Source organism: Cebus imitator, unplaced genomic scaffold (genome assembly GCF_001604975.1).
Source record: "Cebus imitator isolate Cc_AM_T3 unplaced genomic scaffold, Cebus_imitator-1.0 Scaffold4, whole genome shotgun sequence".
Lineage (NCBI taxonomy): Eukaryota > Metazoa > Chordata > Mammalia > Primates > Cebidae > Cebus > Cebus imitator.
This window is the reverse complement of record NW_016107319.1, coordinates 16,094,453-16,114,242: the sequence shown is the minus strand read 5'-3', so window position 1 is coordinate 16,114,242 and position 19,790 is coordinate 16,094,453. Positions and strand designations below refer to the sequence as shown.

Here is a 19,790-nt window from a genome sequence, read left to right as displayed (position 1 = left end):
ACGGGGTTTCACCATGTTGACCAGGATGGTCTCGATCTCTTGACCTCGTGATCCACCCGCCTCGGCCTCCCAAAGTGCTGGGATTACAGGCTTGAGCCACTGTGCCCGGCTATTTACTAGTCTTTTAAGTAGCAGCCATTTCTCTTCTTATCATCCTCCGTAGGAGACTGATTAGTTGTTATTGTCTTTTTGAAATATTATGAATTAATAGATTTAAACATATTTTATTGCAATTATTGCTATCTTTATTGAACCTCAGACTGTCTTTTATTTTTTGCCAGTAGGCACTTCTTCAGGTTGACACCTGATTCCTTTTGGTATAACCCTACTAGACTTTGATAAGGTTCCTGCTTTTATGGCAAGATATTTCAGGCTCATTTTTTCATTTCTAGTTCCAGACCCTGAACCAGCTGTGATATGGTTTGGCTTGTCCCTACTGAAATCTCATCTTAAATTGTAGCTCCCATAATCCCCACATGTTGTGGGAGGGACCCAGTGGGAGGTAATGGAATCAGGGGGACGGGTCTTTCCCATGCCATTGTTGTGATAGTGAATAAGTCTCATGAGATCTGATGGTTTTATAAAGGGGACTTGCCCTGCACACACTCTCTTGCCTGCCACCATGTAAGACGTGCCTTTGCTCCTCCTACGCCTTCAGCCATTTAGAACTCTGAGTCTGTTAATCCTCTTTCATTTGTAAATTACCCAGTCTCAGGTATGTCTTTATTAGCAGTGTGAGAACAGAGTAGGACAGTAAATTGGTACTGGTAGGATGGGGTGCTGCTGTAAAGATACCTGAAAATGTGGAAGCTATTTTGGAAGTGGGTAACAGGAAGAGGTTAGAACAATTTGGAGGGCTCAAAAGAAGGTAGGAAAATGTGGGAAAGTTTAGAACTTCCTAGAGACTTCTTGAATGGCTTTGATGAAAATGCTGATAGTGATATGGATGATAAAGTCCAGAATGAGATGGTCTCAGATCTCCATCTTGTTGGGAATTGAAGTGAAGATCATTCTTGCTATGCTAAGAGACTTGTGGCATTTAGCCCCTGCCCTAGAGGTCTATGGAACTTTGAACTTGAGAGAGAGGATTTAGGGTATCTGGAGGAAGAAATTTCTAAGTGGTAAAGCATTCAAGAGGAAGCAGAGCATGAAAGTTTAGAAAATTTGCAGCCTGATTATGCAATAGAAAAGAAGAACACATTTTCTGAGGAGAAATTAAAGCCCGCTGCAGAAATTTGCATAAGTAATGAGGAGCCAAATGTTAATCACCAAGAAAATGGGGAAATGTCTCCAGGGCATTTCAGAGGTCTTCACAGCAGCTCCTTCCATCACAGACCTGGAGGCCAGGGAGGAAAAAATGGCCTTAGGGCCTTGCTGCTTTGTGCAGTCTAGGGACACAGTGCCCTGCATCCTAGCTGTGGCTGAAAGGGACCAATGTACGGCTCAGGCCATTGCTTCAGAGGGTGCAAGCCCTAAGCCTTGACGGCTTACATGTGGTATTGGGCCTGTGGGTGCACAGAAGCTCAAGAATTGATGTTTGGGAACCTCCACCTAGATTTCAGAGGATGTATGGAGATACTTGGATGGCCAGGCAGAGGTGTGCTGCAGGAGTGGAGCCTCATGGAGAACCTCTGCTAGGGCAGTACGGAAGGGAAATGTGGGGTGCAAGCCCCTACACAGAGTCCCCACTGGGGCACTGCTTAGTGAAGCTGTGAGAAGAGGGCCACAATCTTCCAGACCCCAAAATGGTAGATTAACTGACAGCTTGCACTGTGCACCTGGAAAAGTTGCAGTCACTCAATACCAGCCCATAAAAGCGATGAGGAGTGGGTGTGTACCCTGCAAAGCCACAGAGGTGGAGCTGCCCAAGACCATGGGAATCCACCTCTTGCATCACTGTGACCTGAATGTGAAAGTCAAAGGAGATCATTTTGGAGCTTTGAGATTTGATTGTCCCACTGGCTTTTGGACTTGCATGGGGCCTATATGCCTTTTGTTTTGGCCAGTTTCTCCCATTTGGAATGGGAGTATTTACCCAGTGCCTGTACTCTCATTGTATCTAGGCAGTAACTAACTTGCTTTTGATTTTACATGGTTCATAGGCAGAAGGGACCTGTCTTGTCTCGGATGAGACTTTGGACTTTGAACTTTTGAGTTAATGCTGAAATGAGTTCAGACTTTGGGGAACTGTTGGGAAGGCATGATTGGTTTTGAAATGTGAGAATATGAGATTTGGAAGGGGCCAGAGGTAGAATGATATGGTTTGTTTGTGTCTCTACCCAAATCTCATTTGAATTGTAGCTCCCATAATTCCCACATGTTGTGGGAGGGACCTAGTGGGAGGTAATTGAATCATGGGGCCAGGTCTTTCAGTGCTGTTCTCATGATAGTGAATAAGTCTCATGAGATCTGGTGGTTTTATAAAGGGGAGTTCCCCTGCACATGCTCTCTTGCCTGTAAAGACATGTCTTTGTGCCTCCTTTGCCTACAGCCATGATTGTGAGGCCCCCCCGCTTATGTGGAACTGTGAGTCAGTTAAACCTCTTTACTTTATAAATTACCCAGTCTCAGGTATGTCTTTATTAGCAGCATGCGAACAGACTAATACAAGCTACTCCTTCAAGAAGCCCTGGTTTTTAGTGAGAAATGGTATTTCAAGGCCACAGTCTGGGCAATAGGCATGTTCATTGTTACTGTGTTGGTCATTGTTCATACCTCTTTTCAGTAGATAAAACTACACATACACACACGTTACATATTTATGTATGGGTGTGTGTGTGTGTATGTGTGTGTGTGTGTGTGTGTGTGTGTGTATGTATGTGTGTGTGTATATATATTCTAAGATAAAATACCTAATTGGTTCATAGTGTAACTTCCATTAAGTAGGATGTTAGCTGAGGATTTTTGTATATGCCCTTTATCTGGTTGAAGAAGTTTCTTTATATTCTTAGTCTGTTAAGTGTTTTTATAATGAAAAGTACAGATTTTGTTAGATGCTTTTTTTTGTCTATTGAGATGATCATGTGGTTTTTCATTTTATGGTGTATCACACATATTTCTTTTTGAATGTTAAACCAAGCTTGCATTCCAGGAATAAATCTCATGTAGTCATAGTATATAACTATTTTTATTTGTTTCTGGATTTGTTTTGCTAGTATTTTGTTGAGGATTTTTGTGTTCATAGTCATAAAATATATTGGTCTATAGTTTTCTTTTGTGATGATTTTGTCTGATTTTGGTTTAGGGTTAGTACTGGCCTCATAGATTTACTTGGAACATGTTCTCTCCTCTTCAGTTTTTCTAAAGAGTTTGTGAAGAATTGTATTAATTTATCTTTAAATGTTAGGTAGAATACACCAGTGAAGCAATACAGGTGGCTTCACTGGTGTATTCTACCTAACATTTAAAGAAGCAAGTTTTTTTTGTGTGTGTGTGAGTTGATTTTTTATTAGTAATTTATCTCTTGTTGTAGATCTGTTTTCATTTTGTATTTCTTTTTGAGTCATTTTCCATAATTTATATCCCTCTGAGGAATTCGTTCCTTTTATCTAAGTTGTCTAATTATTGGCATACAGTTGTTCAGTGTTTCTTGGTTTCTTTATAATCTTATTTATGTAAGGTTGGTAGTAATGCACTCTCTTTCACTTCTGATTTTAGTAATTTTAGTCTTCTCTTTTTTTCTTGGTTAGCCTAACTAAAAATCTGTCAATTTCATTGATTTTTTTTTTTTTTTTAAAGAACCAAAGAAGCCAGGTTATGTTGATTTTTTTTCTCCCTTTTTTAAAAAATGCCACTAATTTTATATTGCTAAATGCATTTCATTCTCATTTGTTTCATTCATTTCTTTTGTAATCTTTATTATTTTATTCTTTTTACTTGCTTTAGGTTTAATATACTCTTTTGAAGTGTTTTAAGGTGGAAGGCATTAGTATTATTTTTTGTTTTTGTTTTTTTTTCGATGGAATATCACTCTTTGCCCAGTCTGGAGCACAATGGTGTTATGTTGGCTCACTGCAACCTCTGCCTCTTGGGTTCAAGCAATTCTCTTGCCTCAGCCTCCCAAGTAGTGGGATTACAGGCGCCCACCACCCCGCCTAGCTAATTTTTGCATTTTTAGTAGAGAAGGGGTTTCACTATGTTGGCCAGGCTGATCTTGAACTGACCTCAGGTGATCTGCCTGCCTCAGCCTCCGAAAGTGCTGGGATTACAGGTGTGAGCCACTGTGGCCAGCCTACGTCATTATTATTATTATTATTATTATTGAGATGGGAATTTGCCTTGTGTTGCCCAGGCTGACCTTGAACTCCTAGGCTGAAGCAGGCCTGCGTAGCTGGACCACAGGTGGGTGCCACCAGATGTGGCTTGGCGCCATCTCTTTATGCATGTTCAAAGGTTATATTGTTGATTTGATATCTTTCTTCTATTTTAAAGTAGACATTTACAGCTATAGAAATTCCCTATGAACACTGCTTTAGCTACCTCCCTCAGTGTATTTTCTATTTTTTCTTTCCTTTTCTTTTTTTTCTCTTTTTTTCTTTTTGTTACTCTGTCAGTCAGGCTGGAGTGCAGTGGTGCGATGATGACTCACTGCAGACTCCACCTCCCAGGCTCAGGTGATTCTCACAGGTGTCCTGAGATGCTGGTACTACAGACACGCACCACCACACCGGACTCATTTTTTAATTTTTTGTAGAGACAGGGTTTCACCATGTTTCTCAGGCTGTTCTCAAACTCCTGGGCTCAAGTGATGTGCCTGCCTCGGCCTCCCAAGTGCTGGGATTACAGGTATATGCCACTGTGCCTGGCCTAATTTCTTCGTTTCTTCTTTTATATAGGTTATTTAAGAGTGTGTTGTTTAATTTCCTTGTAATTGTTGAGTTTCCAAAATTTCTTTTTGTTATTGATTTCTAGTTTTATTCCCTTATGGGCAAATGATATACTTTGTATTATTTTTATTCTTTTAAATTTATTGAGATTTGCTTTATGGATGAGTAATATGATCTATCCAGGAGAATGAATGTTCTATAGATGTTCGTGAGGTTAGCTGGCTTATAGTGTTGTTCACTTCTTCTGTTTTTCATGTAGATCTTCTGCTGAGTTGTTTTACTATTAAAATGAGGATTATTTAACCTAATTTTAATTTAGCTAGCATATTATAGACTCTTCAGATAGAAATGATTATTTATGATCCAATTGAAGATAATTTATCAGGGTTATGTACACATTAGCACTCTAGCAGTGTGAACTTTGCTTATATAAAAACAACTGGGGAGGTAGTAGAAGAAGACAAGATGGGGGAAGGGGTTGATGGAGAGAGATGAGGAGTCAGAGAAGCAGATGAGGAAAGGAAGTGAAATAATTGTAAGTGAACAAGTGGCAGATGGACACATACACAGAAATATAAATGAATGCAGTAAGACTGGGAGGAAGTCAAGGCCCATGCTCCCGTCTGTGTTCCAGGAGGAAGACATTCAAGCATACATGGAGAGACAGATACTCAGAGAGTAAAGCACAGATACACATCATTTCAAGAGAGACACACTCAAAGAAGGGATATGCAGACACTAAGAACAAGAGAGAGATAGGTACAGAAATTCCCTCCATACCCCCCCTCCCCCGCCCTCAAACACATAGAGAAAGAGAGAGAGAGAGAAACAGAGACAGCGTTACAGTCAGGATGAGGCTCAGGCAGATATTGACAGACACAGGCAAAAAGGCCACTGGGAGGGAGAGAGAGAGAGACATGGACACACACACAAACACACAGAGAGACATCTCGATAGAACACTGAAAATTTGAGCAGGAGACCTAATAAATTTAAAAGACTGACTTAGGAGAACAGTTCATGAATGATGTAAACCTCATGAAACATGTCCTTTAGTAGTTTGATTTTAAAAGTTTTTTTTTAAATTGTTTAAAGTAGTATATGCTCATTTTAAAAAGTATGAAGTAAAAATGAAAGACTGACTCTCTGATCTCCCTCTCCTCAATCCACTTCTTTGAGGTAGCCATTGTAAATAGTTTATTATCTACCCTTCTAGGAGCACACGCCTTATATACATCCTACACATTTATATATATGTTATCAGCATCTGTCTCCATTTGTCTGTACCAGTCTCTCTCTCCAGACATATATACACATATACAACAGGTTATGTTATACATATCTGCTTTTTTTTCCTTTAACCATGTATCTTGAACATCTTTCCTTGTCCAGTCATATACATGAGTGGTTCTCAGTGAGACTAGTACTGCTCTTTGGAAGTGTTTAGGAAATTTGGTGAATATTTTTGGCCCTTAGAATGATTTGGAGTTGGTAGTGGACAACTAGTGTTCTGGACTAAGGCTGCTAAGGGCCTTGCAATGGAAGATACATTTGCAAACAGCGAAGTGTTATATTCTCTGTTCTCCTAAACTTATTAGACTTTAACTTCATTTTCCATATCTGTAGAAACTGTTTTTGAATACTTTTAACGTATGCTGAGTTTACTAGAAATATAAGTGAGCTTTAAAAGAAAGACAAATCACACTTTATTTGGAACTTTATGAAGAATTAAAAATGATGTCTAATTGGAATATCATAGTATTTGATTATCTAATACACACCTGAATCGCTGTACATTGTGTCTGTAATATACACTAATGTAGATTCTGTACATAGTTACCAGGATCTAACTACTTTATTATTTGGTTATTTACAAGGATTTATATATGGAAAAAACTACTGAAAAATATATTTTAATTATTTTTGTTTTTCTTTTACTTTGTTTACTTTGTAGATTTTTGTTGTTGTTTACGGGTAGGTCTTATTATCTGTTGTATTTCTTCAAATCTAAGATGTGCCAAGTTGTAAGATTTGTCATTATTTTTATGCAACATTAAGAAAAAAAACCCTGCAATTGTAATTTTAGGTGCCATTGATTATGGACACATTCTGATCTCTGATCTTTTTAAAGAATTGATAAGGCCAGGTGTGGTGGCGCCTTGGGAGGCTGAGGCAGGCGGATCACGGGTAAAGAGATCGAGACCATCCTGGCCAACATGGTGAAACCCTGTCTGTACTAAAAATACAAAAATTAACTGGGCGTGGTGTTCTTTGCCTGTAGTCCCAGCTACTTGGGAGGCTGAGGCAGGAGAATCGCTTAAACTGGGAGGTAGAGGTTGCAGTGAGCCGAAATCTCACCACTGCACTCCAGCCTGGCAACAGAGCGAGACACTGTCTCAAAAAAAAAGAATTGATAAAATGGAATATGTCACTTTTATTTCAGGTTAGCATAGGGACGTTACGAAGAATTTTTTGTAAAAAGATGATGTTGGGTCTAACATAGACTGTCAGTGGAGAACTGTGCATGAAAATAAAAAACTTCATTAAAAAATTGCTGTGTTATATACAGCTGTATATATGTGTGCCATAATTCAGCTAGTTCCTTCTTTTTTGGAGTGAATTGGAATTTTCTTGTTGTAAGAGATAGAATCGTACATCAAAGTAGCTTAAGTATAAAAGAGAATGATCAGCCTATGGCCATACCACCCTGAACGCGCCTGATCTTGTCTGATCTCGGAAGCTAAGCAGGATTGGGCCTGGTTAGTACTTGGATGGGAGACTACCTGGGTATACCGGGTGCTGTAGGCTTAAAAAAAAAAAAATAAATTAAATTAAAAAAAAAAAAAAAAGAGAATGATCAGTGTAGGACCAGGCTAAATCATTGAATGAAGCTGCAAGAACTAGGGAAACTCTGGAAACAGGGAGTTGATATCACTGTTACAGCTAGGCCTTCTCTATCCACATGGCAGGAAAGATGTCTGCTGGAAGGCTTCAATTTACATATTTCTCCTACTTTTGACCAAAAGGCCAAGAGCCCTTCTTTTCCACCTTATAAGTTAAAATCTCGGTAGTGATTCCGATTGGCCTGACTTAGCTCACATTCTCATTCTTGTGTTAATCACCGTGACCAGGAGAATGGGGAACTATGTATGCCAGGCCTGGCTTAAGTGACCTCTTAGTGGCCTGGGTGTGAGGTACTGAGACTTTCTTGCCAGAATTCCATAAATGGAAGAGGATGAAAGGAAGAGTAAATACAATACAGACAAAAACAACAGTGTCTATTATAGTGGATCTTTTGGTAATTTCCAGTTTATTTCCCTATTAATATAATCTCTGTTTTCACATCTGATAAATCTTCCTACATAAGGGTATTGGTATGAAATTATTGTAAAGATCTAAAAGTACATTTTTTTGGTGGAGAAAACTTAATATATATATCTTTCTTTCATATACCCTAAATTTTGCTGTTCTTCAAAGTAAGATTTGTAGTCTTCAAATTATGAACTATCAGATTTAACAATGTGTTTAAAAATACAGGTAGTTTGGGCACATTGAGGGAATCATGACATAAAATATTTGAGGTACTAAAGTAATAAGTAATATATGTGATGCTATAGTTTTAAATTGTTGTAAACACATAAACTCAAATTGATTTGAATATGAAATGCATGACATTTTGCTATCTCTTTCATATCCTGTGATGTTTGAGTCCAGGTAATATAAGTTCAATGGACTTTGACTGGTTGTCACATAGTGAGAGATTTCTGATTTTTGAAATATGTCACTGCTATAAATCACTAGTTTGCTAGATTGAACCAGCAAGCTATTAAAGAACATGACAGTATTTACTGTAGATAAATGCAAATTTAAAAAGGTTCTGTGTATGAAGGTTTAGATGATTTATTAGCCTTCAGTGCACACATGAATCTGAAGTTATGTAATGGATTTAGAAAATTTCATTTCCTGTTTGAAGGTTCAAATTTGCATATTTATTCTATAATGTAAGTATTAGATGTGAGTCTGTAGGATATATAGTTAATTTCGGTGTGATATCAATATATGCTTTATCTTTTTTGTATAGTACATGGCAAATGTTTTTTAAGGTGTAAGGCAAGTAATTAAATATACTTTTTCTTTTGGCTGGAGTAGGGAGGGAGGGATAAGTAGAGAAGCTGAGATTATGTATGTCTGTAGGTGGCTTCAGAATTTGTGCTTATGAGAGTTTCTTTGCCTTTTAATTTGGCTCTCATTTTTCTACCAATTGAAGATTAATTAGGTTAATATAATTTTCTTTTTAATGGGAAATAATTGGTGGAACAATTAATTCTATGACAATTTTTACCTCACATAGAATTTCTTCTTTTTAAAAATTAGGTCTTTTATTTTGAGAGAATTGCTGATTCACATGCAGTTGAAGAAATAATGCAGAGAAATCCTTTGTACTCTTTATCCAGTTTCCCCCAATGGGAAAATCTTGCAAAACTAGAACAATATTGACATTGATATAATCAAGGTACAGAAAGATTCCTCCTGTTGCCCTGTTACAGCTATATTCACTTTCCTGTACTCCATCTTAACTCCTGGCAACCACCAATCTATTCTCAATTTCTATATTTCTGTCAGTTGAAGAATCTCCAGAGGACTGTACCAACTTAAGAAAAAAATCACTCTCTTCTCTGGAGATTCTTCTAGATTGTTGTGTGTGTCCATAGTTGGTTCCTTTTTATTGTTGAATAGTATTTTATGGTATGGATGTACTACAGTTTGTTTAACCATTTAGCTGTTGAAGGACATCTGGGTGATTTCTACTTTTTGGCTATTACTAACAAAACTACTGTAAATATTTGTGTACAGGTTTTTGTGTGAACATAAGTTTTTATTTCTTCGAGAAAAATGCCAGGAGTGCACTTGCTAGATGGAATAGTAGTTTCATGTTTAGAGTTTTTCCTTCTTTTTTTTTTAAGATATTACCAAACTCTTTTTCACAGTGGCTGTGTCATTTTACATTCCCACCAACAACATAAGAATGATCTGGTTTCTCCACATCCTCACCAGTATTTGGTGTTGTCATTATTTTTTTAGTCGTTCTGATTGATATGTGGTGATAGCCACTGTGGTTTTAATTTGCATTTCTCTTATGCCTAATGATGTTAGACTTTTTTTTTTTTTTTCATGTGCTTATTTGTATTCTCTGTCTTCTTTGGTGAAATGTTAGTTCTTCTGCACATTTTCTAATTGGGTATTTGGTTACTCTTGACTTTTGAGAGACCTTATATTTTTAAGATATTATTCCTTTTTTTTTTTTTTTTTAAAGATATTATTCCTTTGTCAGATATGTAGTTTGCAGATATTTCCTCCTAGTTTATAGCTTGCCATTTCATCTCCTAGAAAGGTTTTTTGGTGAGCAGAATTTTTAATCTTGATAAAGCCTAATTTATCAGTTTTCCCGGTATGGATCTTGCTTTTATATCAAGTCTAAAAACGTCTTGCTTGTCCGTAAATTCTGAAGATTTTCTTATGTTTTTAAAAAGTTTTATATTTTACTTTTAAATCTGTGATGAATATTGAGTTGGTTTTTGTGTTTTTTTATAAGGTGTGATACTTAGGTAAAGAAAAGTTCATTTGTTATTGTTCCAGTACCATTTATTGTAAAGACTGTTAATCCTCCATTGAATTGCTTCTTGTACCTTTGTCGAAACTGTTCGGCATATTTGTGTGGGTCTAGTTCTGGGTTCTCTATTCTGTCTCATTGATTTATGTGTCTGCCCCTCCACCAGTTCCTTACAGTGTTGATTGCTGTAGCTACATAATAAGTTTTGAAATTGGGTAGATGGATTTTTCCTGCTTTATCTTTCTCTTTCAAGATTGTTTTTTGTTATTCTAGTTCCTTCGCTTTTTCATATAAATCTTAGAATAATCTTTTCTATATCTGCAAAAGTTTTGCTGGGATTTAGATGGGAATTATGTTAGATCTGTATATCAATTTGAGAGGAATTGACAGCTATGTTATGAATGCAGTGTACCTCTTCATTTATTTAGATCTTCTTTGATTTCTTTCATCATCATATTATTGTTTTCAGCATTCAAGTCCTGTATATATTTTGTTAGATTTACATTTAAGTACTTCATATTTTTGAGCGATTACAGGTGGTATTGTATTTTAAATGTCATTGTCCCCATGTTTCTTGGTAGTATGTAGAAGTATAATTGATTTTTTAACGTTTCCTGTTACCTTGCTGAACTCATTATTTCTAGGAGGTTTCTGTTTTTGAAAATGCCTTTGGATTTTCTATGTAGATAGTCATATTATCTGTAAATAGGGACGGTTTAATTTCTTCCTTTCTCATCTGCGTACCTTTTATTTCTTCTTGCTGAATTGCCCTGGCCGGAACTTTCAGCACTAATTTGAATAAAAGTAGTAGGATGTTCCTGATCTTTAGGGGAGAAAGGATTCTGTCTTTTATCATTAGGTTATCATTATGTTACTCGTAAGTTTTATGCAAATGCTGTTATCAAGATGAGGAATTTTTTTTCCCATTTTTCTCAGTTCTTATCCTCAATGTTATTGAATTTTTGTCAAATACTTTTTCTGCATCAGTTGATATGATTGTATGATTTTCCTACCTTAGCCTATTATTTTGGTGGATTACATTAATTGATATTGAAACAGTGTTGTATCCCTGGAATAAAATCTAGTTGACCATGGTGTAAAATTCTTATTTATTGCTGAATTCTACTTGCTAATTTTTTGTTAAGACTTTTGGTGTCTATATTTGTGAGGGATATTGGTATATAGGTGGGGTTTTTTTTTTTTTTGTACTCTCTTGGTCTGGTTTTAGTATAACAGTAGCTTCATAAAATGGATTGAGAAGTTTAAAATTTGCATTCTTTTTTAAACATTTAGAAGAATTCTCCAGAGCAACCATGTGAACTTTGAAATTTCTTTTTTGAATTTTAAAATTATGAACTTAATTCCTTAATAATTATAGGATTATTCAAATTATTTCATATTGGGCAAGTAGTGGTAGTTTCCAGCTTTTGAGGAATTTGATTATTTCCCCTAAGTTGTCACATTATATGTTTAGAGTTGTTTGCAGTATTCCCTATTTTTTGTTTGTTTGTTTGTTTTTGTTTTTTGTCTGCCTCTAAGGCCTGTAGTGATATTCCATGTTTTCGCCCTTATACTGGTAATTTGTGTCTTATTTCTTGCTTCTTTGCCAGTCTTGCTAAGGTTGATCAATTCTATTGATCTTTTCAAAGAACTAGCTCTTTATTTTATTGATTATTGTTTTCCTACTTTTCTACTTCATTGACTTCTGCTTTTGTCTTTATTATTTCCTTCTTTCTGCTTGTTTTGGGCTTATTTTGCTTTTCTACTAGGTTCTTTAAAATGGAAACTTAAATTGTTGATTTGAGACTTCTAGTTTTAGTGCTACAAATTTCCCTCTCTGGTATAACCCACAAATTTTAATATGTTGTATTTTTATTTTGATTCAGTTCATGGAATTTAAAAAATTTCTTTGAGACTTCCTGTTTTCACCCATCAGTTATTTAATAGTATAATAGTTTCCAAGTGTTTGAACATTTTTCTGTGGTGTTTATCTTTTTGTTATTGATTTCTAGTTTGATTTCCTTGTGGTCAGAGAACCCACTCCATATGCTTTCAATACCTTTAAATTTATTGAGCTTGTATTATGTCCTTGAACATAATCTCTAGTCCATGGGCACTTGTAAACAATATGTATTCTGCTGTAATTGGATGGAGTCTTATATAAATATCAATTAGTTCCTCTTTGTGATAGTGTTGTTGAGTTCTTTTAATCCTTTTTGATTTTCTGTTTATTTCTACCAATTATTGAGGAAGGCACAGTTACTTTTATAAGATACAATGAGTAGCTTTCATAGTAGTGTTTATTTCATAATGAATAATTATTATAGCATTTTATTCTTATAATCAGAAATATACCTTAATTCCTCACTTTTACCATGTAAAGCACATAACGAGATTTTTCCTCAAAAATTTGTATTTGAAAGTGAATATTCAGATATTAAATTCAAATGACTTGCCTTATCTATATTACTGACATTGTCATACAGATTATATATAATGTTAATATTCTTGATAATACAATTATTTATCACCTGCACTTTAGGAATGTCAAAAGCAATGCATAAGTGGGCACTTAGCTGAACATATTTTGGCCACTACCTAGGCTGAAACTGCAGTTTCATAATCTCTGATTTAAATATAATTTTATCTTTTAAGGAAATGTGGTCATACTGTAAATACTGTCTGCACCTTTAAAAAATATACTATTGTGTCTTGAACATTGTGGCATGTCAGCATGTATTGATATATATTCTTTTTAAAGGCTGTATGATATTCCATTACATGGCCATCTTATGGTTATAAAAATCTCTCTATTGCTGGATATTTAGTCTGTGTCTAATGTTTCAGTTTCACAAATAGCGCTACAATAGATATCTTTATATCTTATTTTCTATATGTAATTTTATAGATGATATTTATATAGGTACTTGAATTGATTCTGCCTTTTTTCCCTTGAACTCTAAATGCCTCCCACCTTGCAGAGTGACTTGGATGTTTGAGATGGAACAAAAGAACTTACCAGTTGTATTAGTCCATTTTCATACTGCTATGAAGAAATACCTGAGACAGGGTAATTTATAAAGAAAACAAGGTTTAATGGACTCACAGTCATGGTGGAAGGCGAAGGAGGAACAAAGGCGCATCTTACATGTGGCAGGCAAGAGAGCGAGTGCAGGGGAACTGCCCTTTATAAAACCATCAGATCTCATGAGACTTATTCACTATCATGAGAACCCCCTGCTCCTGTGATTCAGTTACTTCTCACTGGGTCCTTCCCACAACATGTGGGGATTATGGGAGCTACAATTCAGGATGAGATTTGGGTGGACACACAAATAAACCATATCCCCAGTATTCACATTTATAAAGTATAACTTCATGCCAAAGTACAAACTGTTAGCCACTCTTACATGGAATTTTTTTCACTGCTTTTTCTCTTCCTAATATATAGGTATAGAGTATGATCTTAAAGCCTGGCTATATGTTTTTGTTTCATTTTTCTCATTGCCAAAACTGTCTTCTTGCCACATGAACTGTTCCTTTTTTTTTCATTGATACTTTCTTTTCAGTTTTGTCTGATAGACTCTGAGGAATTGGTGTTGGGTAAGCTGCCTGCAGTAACTGTCACAAGTAATTAAATACAAGTATTATGCAGTGTCGAAACTCACTTGTATTTCATGTTCCTCATCTATTAAGTGGGAGTAATACAGGAGTTTTATAAGAGGTAATCAAATATGATAATCCATGTAAAGTACTTATGTAAAAAGCTATGCTCTTAGCATAGTGCATAGCTTGCAGCAATCATTTATTCTGTACATTTTTATTATAATATTTGAATTAAAAAATATATAATACATGGCTGAGCATGGTGGCTAATGCCTATAATCCCAGCACTTTGGGAGGCCGAGGCGGGTGGATCACGAGGTCAAGAGATCGAGACCATCCTGGTCAACATGGTGAAACCCCGTCTTTACTAAAAATACAATAATTAGCTGGGCATGGTGGCGCGCACCTGTAGTCCCAGCTACTCGGGAGGCTGAGGCAGGAGAATTGCTTGAACCCAGGAGGCGGAGGTTGCGGTGAGCCGAGATCGCGCCATTGCACTCCAGCCTGGGTAACAAGAGTGAAACTCTGTCTCAAAAAAAAAAAAAAAAATAGTATAACAAACTTTTCCCTGACTACTAATTTGTAACTGTACTAGTTATGTATTGCTGTGTTACAAATTACCCCAAAACCTAACAGTGTAAAATAATGATGAACATTTATTAGCTCAGTTTCTCTGGTTCAGGAATTTGGGAGTAGGTTGGCTAGATAGTTTTGGCTCAGGGTCTGTCATGAGGTTGCTTGCATTCAAAATGTTGGCTGGAGCTATAGTCATCTAAAGACTTAATTGGGGTTAGAGGACTTGCTTCCAGAGTTACTTACATGACTGGCGGGTTGGTGCTGGGTGCTGGCTGGTAGACTCTTCCTCTCTAACTGAGCCTCTCACAGAACTGTTTGAATATCCTCATTTGTGGTGCCTGATTTTCCTTAGAATGAATGATGTAGAGGGAGGCCTGAAGCTCTAATGACCTAACTCCGTAAGTCACACATTACTTCTGCTGGCACACAGACCAGCTGTGATTTACGGTGAGAGGATATCTGTCTTGCTTCACTTTTGGACTGACTGGTTCAGGAAGTAATGAGAGGTTAGTGTGATTTTGATTGCTCATATTTTCTTTTTTCCTAAAGTAATCTTCATTGACGATGTCTTTTTTTGTTTACTTATTAACTTTAATAAGTCATAAAAGGAAGGAAATCTGTGAAAAAACAAACAGGTTGCCTTAAACTACTTACCTAAAAACCTTTTGAAGGGCCTACTAAATGTTTGCTTAAAACATAGTTAATTCTATGATATTTATTCATCCAGCTGCCTATCTAGCCCTTTAAACACTTTTATTTTTAAGGATTTAGGAGTCTGAGTGAAGCTTATCAGAATAAGCTTCAAGAACATAAATACATTACATCATCAAATGTTTCTCAAAAAAGCTGAAAAATGCTATTTATGCAAAAATCTCTTGTTTGAAGAAACAGCAATCTGGGAGGCTGAGACAGGAGGATTGCTTGGGCACAGATGCTCGATTCTAGCCTGGCCAACATAGTCAGACCCTATCTCTAAATCAAATAAAAAGGAAAGAGGTTCCATTGTGAAATAACTTTTGGGAAGTCCATATTGGTTATATATCTTCCTTTCAAGATGTCTACTGCACAGTTACATATTAAAGCTCTGGCAATTCTATCATATAAACATCTCTTTAGCATTGTGTATTTCATTATTTCTTAGACTTATTTGATCATGGTGCCTTTTTTCCTAACACTTTTGTAGACATACCATTATTCTGTGAAAATTTTTAGCTCTTATGAAGGGTATGATAAACAATGAGAGGAGATTTCTAACTCTTATGAAGGGTATAATGAAATGAGAGGAGATTTAGACTATTTTGTAGTATATTTGGGGATTTAAATAAATATAAAGATGATACCTCTAATTCACTATCAGTAACATATATTTTGACTAATTCTTTTTATAGATAGTAAAGTTCACAAATTTTTCAAATACTTTTTTTTAGATCACTATTTAAGGAAACAAAAAAAAATCTAACTTAAATATTAGGTTGTTAGTGAAGCTGTAAGGAAACATTAGACAATGAGTCAGATAGTCTGATTTTTAGTCTTGTCTGTGAATGGACACTTTTGGTTTTTTTGTTCCTCTATTAGCTAGATGTGATAATTGACTAATCTTTATGACTTACAGGGTTATTGTAAGGATTAGTTATAATAGAAATAGAAATTTTATATGATTGTGAGTTTGTTGATAATGTTATTGAAACTACTAGAGCTTCTGTGCTTTCTAAGAAATAGTGAAAGACCCAGAAGATAGTAAGTAGAAGAATAAAAACTTCAAAGGGAATATTTTAAGTTCAGAATATTAAATGACTATATCGTATTGGTAATATATGTATCATTGTAGTTTACTGTAGACTGGAGAGGTCAAAATGGTTCTCAGGGAGATATTTCTTGAGTTGAGGCTTAAGAAAATGTTAAGTTATGGTTATTTAAAGGAAGCATGAAAGAGGGAAGACAATTGTAGAGAATACCAAATTTAACTTAATTTTCTGAAATGAGAAACTTGTAATATGAGACTAAATGTTCTGTGATTCCTGGGACACGAACATAGTTTTTTACAATTATGGTCTTAGAGAAGGGGCAACGGAAAACCAGAGTGAGCTGAAATTTTGTCTACCCACCCCATATTGTTATATTGCATAAAAACATTTTAGAATTCAAATTGGGTCCTGAAACATCAGATTTGATTTCCAGTGCCTAATAGTTAGGAAATATTTTGGACTCATATTTGTATGAAGGTCTTTGTGTGGGATATGTTGAAAATTTATAAACTTGCTATTTTTCTTTTATATATTATATCTAGCTCATAATTGTCTTTATCTGTGAGAAAAACACTTTACTATCTTTACCTAGAGAGATTTAAAATCCCAGTAGAGACAAATATTACTAATAATTTTTTTTTTTTTTTTTTTTTTTTATTTTATTTTTTTTTTTTTTTTTTTTTTTTTGAGATGGAGTCTTGCCCAGGCTGGATTGCAGTGGCTCGATCTGTACTCACTGCAACCTCTGCCTCCCAGGCTCAAGCGATTCTCATATCTCAGCCTCATGAGTAGCTGGGATTACAGGCGCCCGCCACCAGGTCCGGCTAATTTTTGTATTTTTAGTAGCGACCGGTTTCCTGATGTTGGCCAAGCTGGTCTCGAATTCCTGACTTTGGGTGATTGACCTGCCTCGGCCTCCCAAAGTTCTGGGATTACAGGCATGAGTCACTGCACTCGGCCACTGTATAAGAAATTTTTGTTCTGAAAGTAAACAAAAAAAAGTATTAAAAAAAATTGGTATTTAAAAAAAAAAGTCTGGATTGTATTACCATAATACCTGTAGTGTTAAATTTTGTGTAAGAATTACTTGGCAGCTGGGTGCAGTGAAACATTTCATAATAAAAAATATTTTTTAAGTCGTTCCATGCTGAAGACATCCCTAGGGTAGGTTGCAGAATACACAATTCAACCTAGAGAGGCACAGGCTGCATGAGAGTCTCTCAGATAAAGCCTCACTGAAAATAAACTCATAATCAAAAATTTAAAAACACATTAGAAAACAATACAGCATGAGGAGTCAGTGGATACATTGATAGCAAGATTAAGTCTTTAAGACTTTCAAACAATAAAATTTAGAAAATTATAATAAATTATTATATAGAAAGTCGAAAAGGCATCAAAGAAAGAAAACAAAAAAGACACTTAAGGTTACGTAGGAAAGAGAGGAGATTACCAAGCAGATTTGAAAAACTACAACAAATTGAATTTATTTTAAATAAAAAGACATAGAAATTAAAAACTCAACAGATTGAAAAGTAGATTAGAAAGAATAGAATGAAGAATGTGGGAACCAAAACACTGAGGAAATTTCCAAAAGATAGCAGAGAGAGGCAAGGAGATAGCAAACACAAAAGAGGTTGTATTTCAAAAAGATACGTGTAAAATATATAAAAGTACCTAAAAACTATTAAAAAGTACTTTAAAAAGATATGTGTAAAATATATCAAAGTACTTAAAAATTATTAAAATGTATCTGCATATACCCAATACCAGGTTAACAATAGAACAATATTTTTACTTGGAATCTCCTAACAATTATCTTTATTCTAACTTGAGAAAAGGTCTTGCCCTGTCACCCAGATTGGAGTGCTGTGGCATGATCATAGCTCATTGCAGCTTTGAACTCTTGGGCTCAGGCAGTCCTCTTGCATCAGCCCCCCTGAGTAGCTTGAACTATTGACATGTGCCACCTGCCAGGCTATTTTTTTTTTTTTAAGAGACCAGATCTCACTGTGTTGTCCAGCCTAGTCTTGAACTCCTGGGCTCAAGCAGTCCTCCTGCTTTGGTCTCCCAAAGTACTGAGCACCATGCCCAGCCCTTATGCTAACTTTGATGTGAGTTATTCCTTTGCTTTTTTTTTTTTTTTTTTAAGTTTATTGTCTATGTGTATATTCCTCAGCAATATATTGTTCTTTTTGAAAAAGTGAGTACCAATCACAAACCTATTTTTTTGACGTTGAAGTTTTTATTTTTATGAATTTAGGGATATAAGCTCAATGTGTTACCTTGATATATTGAGTCGTGGTGAAGTCTGGGCTTTTAGTGTACCCATCACCTGAATAGTGCACATTGTACCCAATAGGTGATATTTCAACCCTCACCTTCTTTCCATTATTTGGAGTCTCCAGTGTCTATTATTTTACTCTGTATGTCTGCGTGTGTCCATTCCACAAACCAATTTCTTTAAAGAAAGTGCATTGTTTTAGGAGAGTCTGGGTGAAGATAAGCTGAACAGAGTCTCTGGGTCATGGTCTGGGTTTTCTAAGAGTTCTTGAGAATGTTTACTGGGGAATTTAGTGGGTAACATCAGAAATAAACCCTGGGAGATACTGGGATGTATTAGTTTGTTAGGGCTCTGTAATAAAGTACCAGAAATTAGGTTGCTGAAACAATGGAAATTTACCACCTTACAGTTCTATAGGCTAGAAGTCTAAGATAAGTGAGTTGTCAGGGTTGGTTCTGAGAATTGTGAGAGAGAATCTGTTTCATGTTTCTTTCCTGACTTCTGGTGGTTGGCTAAAAATCTTTGGCATTCTTTGGCTTATAGAAGTATCACTGTGATGTCTATCTTCATTTTCACATGGTATTTTCTCTGTGTACATGTGTCTGAGCACAAATTTTCCCTCTTTGTAAGGGTAACAGTCATATTGGATTAAGGCCCACCTTAATGACCTCATCTTAATTACATCTGTAACAATCCTATTTCCAAATAAGATCACATTTTGAAGCTCTGGAGGTTAAGAATTGAACATATGTCCTCTTGGGGGACACAATTCAACCCATAACAGGGGGTGTCTGAGAAAGTATCATAGTGGCACAGTGGTGTAGAGCATATATGAAGTTATCCAGTAAGAATATAGTCAGGGAGGCCAGGCATGGTGGCTCAAGTCTGTAGCACTTTGGAAGGCCGAGGCAGGTGGATCACAAGGTCAGGTGTTTGAGACCAGCCTGGCCAATATGGTGACACCCGTCTCTACTAAACCTACAAAAATTAGCTGGGCATAGTGGTGTGCGCCTGTAGTTCCAGCCACTTGGGAGGCTGAGGTGGAAGAATCGCTTGAAACTGGGAGGTGGAGGTTGCAATGAGCCAGGATTGCACCATTGCACTCCAGCCTGGTGACAGAGCAAGACCTCCATCTCAAAAAAA

The 19,790-nt window shown here is 36.0% G+C and overlaps 1 protein-coding gene and 1 non-coding gene across 2 annotated transcripts in view; both read left to right on the top strand.

Moving 5' to 3' along the window:
* The window catches only part of LRBA (LPS responsive beige-like anchor protein), a 727,560-nt gene that overhangs the window by 56,003 nt on the left and 651,767 nt on the right, over window positions 1–19,790 (top strand). The gene's annotated exons all lie outside the window — the stretch shown is intronic.
* Window positions 7,515–7,633, top strand: LOC119472203. Its single transcript, XR_005201325.1, has one exon. It is a non-coding gene; the product is annotated as a 5S ribosomal RNA (ribosomal RNA).